This window comes from Myotis davidii, unplaced genomic scaffold, assembly GCF_000327345.1.
Source record: "Myotis davidii unplaced genomic scaffold, ASM32734v1 scaffold698, whole genome shotgun sequence".
Lineage (NCBI taxonomy): Eukaryota > Metazoa > Chordata > Mammalia > Chiroptera > Vespertilionidae > Myotis > Myotis davidii.
In genome coordinates this window covers 1,071,725-1,075,791 of record NW_006290032.1, presented here as the reverse complement: position 1 = coordinate 1,075,791, position 4,067 = coordinate 1,071,725, and the positions used below count along the sequence as shown (strand labels likewise).

Sequence of the window (4,067 nt, the reverse complement as noted above, 5' to 3'; positions counted from 1 at the left end):
GGATGATTGTCAGAGTGTTGTCAGGGATGTCTGTGTTGTGTGTGAGCCCTCACGCAGCTCAGAAGAACTTTCAGGGGTTTACGCTTCACCCCGTCTTTCTCAAACCCGCTGGTCCTGCTCTCCTGGGATCTCCTATCAGAACATGGCTCATCTATCTACTCGGGGATCTGAACGGGGTGCAAAGCAAATGGCAGGCCAACGCGCCGGCGCTCTCCTGGTGGAGTTAGGTGTTTTTGTTTCGCTTTATCGTCAACTTCATGGTTCGAGTCCTGGGAGCTGGGTTTCTTGCCACAAAAGGAAATGGATGAAGAAAAAAGTTACTGTCGGTGTTTGAATTTCTTTAAAACTAGGATGTAATGATCCCCACACACACACACAGAGAGAGAGATTTAAAATGTGTTGTTTTTTTTTAAAAAAAAAGAGAATAATTTTCATTTACTCTATTAAAAAGATGCCAGCCGGGCACATCCAGGTGCCCAGGAGGCGCTGTGTGCGGCTGGGATTTTCGTGAATAAATGTGGAGAGTCGGACACACAGTGAGGACAGAGCAGGTCTGGGCTGAACTCCTCAGCAGAAGTCTCTAGAGGGAGGAGGTTGCGGGGGGCGGGGGGGTGAAGGGCGGGGCGCTCCGTCCTCCTCAGCGCAGGCAGGACCCTAACAGGCTGAGCACCTGCTGCTGACAGTGGGGACAGTTCACAGGGAGGGCCCTCTGCACCTTCACCTGTGGTGGCCCCTGTAGGAGGCACCCGCCCTGACAGACCCCCTAGGAAGCTCACCGGGGAGGTTTTGGGGAATTAAATGGTAAACGGAATAGTCTTTTTTTTTAACGCTCTCTTAATGGCTCTTGGTGGGCAGTGAGATTGATGCGGAGAAGATAGCGGGCTAATTTGGCCTGTGAGTGGCTTATCCCCGGTGACGGGAAGCCAGGCTCGCAGGGGAGGTAATTCGACTTGGAAACTCAGGGCATTCTCGAAAAAGGGGGGCATTTCATAAAGGTTTTACTATTCAGCTTCCTTTCGGGAAGCCAGCAAACGTATATGAACTGCATGTGTTTTCTGCCAGCTGGAATTATCTAAGAGGTGTGTCCATGCAAATGATTGTTTCCCTCAATACCAACAGGAAGTAAGCAGAGATGATTTCCTATATAAATACATAAAATCGTAATTTGAAGATTCTATATTTGACAGACATGCTTATACATGCATGTATATGCGAATGTGCATGTACATGTATGTAGTCACCTCATGATCCTTTCTATTGTATCTGAGTATTCAGACTGTTATGCTCAGCCTTTCTCGCCCCCGGAAAAATTCTGTAATTGGATTTGAAAGGAACTTAGACTCTTAGTTCAAATCTCAGTGCTGCGTTGGCATCTTAAAGAGGCCCCGTCGGTGCTGCTCACCCAGGAAGCCGGTCACCCCAGCAGCTCTGATGTGGGCATGGGCCCCGTGAGCATCTGTTTGAGCAGAAAAGGTGCCATTGAGGGTAAAACCCAAAGATGGGACTTTCTGTGTTCGTGGAGGAGCTGTGATTTGGGGGAAGAACAGCGAGGCCTTAGCCTGCCTCCTGCCAAGCAAAGGAGGCGAGGGGAGCGGCCTCCCGGGTCTGGGAAGCAGCCGGAGACATATGATGCCGGTGGACCTCAGCCATGGCGGGGCCGTGGTGGGTCCATGGGTTGGCCGTGGTGGAGGCTGTGGTGGGGCCGTGGTGGGGCTATGGTGGGGCCGTGGTGGGGCCGTGGTGAGGCTGTGGGGTGGTCGTGGGGTGGCCGTGGTGGAGGCCATGATGGGGACTGTGGCAGGGCCGTGGAAGGACCAGGGGGAGACCTGTGCTCGAAGGCTGCGCCTCTTCAGGCTGGAACACGGACAGTGCCCGATGCTCGCCGTCTAACCTGCAGTGGGACGGTTGCCCTGGCACATGTGTGGGCCCTTCCAGAACCAGCCTGCTTTCCGATGGGTCAGTGCTCAGGTGACAAAGTCCTCTCCTGTGAAGCGTCGCTCTAAGGAAACCGCCTGCAAGCCCCGGGAGCCTCTTGGGGGGAGGATGTCCCCGAGAGCAGAGGACCCGGGATGAGAGCAGCGGGGACAGAACCACCACGCGGCCGCCACACCCAGGGCCCCGTGCAAGGCCAGGCAGCGGCCCCTGGTGAACGGGTTCCCAGGAGAGACACCAGCACCCACCTGGGCGGCAGGGCAGCCGAGGAGAGAGTTAGGCTCCTGCTCTGGGCTCCAGACCAGGGGGAGCCCCCACCCACTTCTGCCACTCAGTGAAGTCTAGGTGGTAAGAGGTTGGGCAGGTGTCAGACGGAGCTCCTGCCTCCAGCCATGGGTGGCTGTCCCCTCCTCCCTCAGCCCCTGGGGTGGGCTCAGTGGCCCCCACGGAGTGTTACCTTCACTGGGGCAGTGTGGGCAGCGCCCCGAGGTCTGGGGTGTCGCCTGCAGAGCTTTCCTCCCGGGGGCCCTGTCTCCGAGCTTCCTCTCAGCCTCCTCAGGAAGGTTCCCGAAGAACAGATTGAATTGACAGCGGATTTTCCCAAACCCCAAACAGTCTGATGATGGAATTTGAGCAGCAGTAGCTCCGGGCATTTCAAAGCCAATAGGTTTTAAAACGTGCACAGCAGCCACCGCCCGTCCCCACAGGGGGTTTGCCCCTCGCCTTCCTGCATGTGTCTGTGTCCCGGTGTCCACACAACCAGGCCGTGAAGAAGGTCATAGCACAGCCAAGCGGATGACAGCCCACCGCCCACACGGCTTCCCGGGACGCAGGGGGCGTCTGCACAGAAAGGCTGTTGGAAAGGTTTCCTTAAGAGGCACACTGCAGGTCCTTCGTGAATACTAAATGGAATCATGGTTAATTAATTAGAATTATGGAAATGTAGGAGGAGAAAGTGAAGGGTGAAGAAGACGACGTTTAAGTGCTTGAAGCTTCATTTCATGACGTGCCGAGGGCATCTGCGAAAACAAATGATCGCTCCTGACCTGGAGGCTCGCGGCTCCGCACCAGGCTCAGTGCCGCACTTTCTAGAAACGATGGTTTTCAACAGTTGAAGAGTTTGATGGAGAAGGCGACTTTCAGCAAGCTGGTACACACACACTCACGGGCACACACACAGACACACGGATACACACAGACACATACATACATGGATACACACAGACACACGGATGCACACACACATACATGGATACACAGACACACAGGTGCGCACGGACACACATACATGGATACACACAGGCACATGGATACACACAGACACATACATGGATACACACAGAGATACACGGATACACACAGGCATGCATACATGGATACACACAGAGATACACGGATACACACACATACATGGATACACACACACACAATACACAGGCACATAGACACACAAGACACATGCACACACACACAGATACAGAGATACCTGGATACACACAGACACACATACATGGATACACACACGGATACACACACGGAGACACACAGACACACAAGACACATGCATACACACACAGACACACACACAGACACTCAATACACAGACACACACACTGACACACACACATTCTTCTTTTCCCAAAATTAAAAGAAAAGATCCCTGTGTGGACGCGCAGCCGCAGAGGAGCCTGGCGGCCTTGTGTACACAGTGGGCTCCCCACGGAAGCCTGCTCTGCGGCTGGTGTTTAAGGAGAGCCCTTGGGAGCGGAGAGTCACCAGGCTCCGTGGTTCCAGCCAGAAGCACGGGGGGCAACACTTCCGGCTGCTCTCTCCTCTCCTCCTCCTTTCCCTCCTCTCCTCTTCCCTTCCCGTCCTTTCTCCTTCCTCATCACGCTCCCCCCTCCCTCCCTCCCTCCTTCCCACCCGCTTCCCTCTCCACGTGCCCCCGGCGGCCACCCTGTCCTCGGTGTGACTCACGCAGGGTCTGGGGGAGCGGGGACGTGGGGGGAACACACGGGGCGTGGGGCGCTCCCACTCAGCCTCAGGACAGTCGGGATGACGGGCCTTCAGGCTGGAGAAGCAGCGACGTCCACCTCAACGTGTGGGCTCCCCCCAGGGGCTCCCAGGAACTCCCC

General features: G+C 55.4%; 1 long non-coding RNA gene across 1 annotated transcript in view; it reads left to right on the top strand.

The window, feature by feature from the left end:
- LOC107182944 overlaps positions 1 to 4,067 on the top strand; it is an 18,812-nt gene that overhangs the window by 907 nt on the left and 13,838 nt on the right. The gene's annotated exons all lie outside the window — the stretch shown is intronic.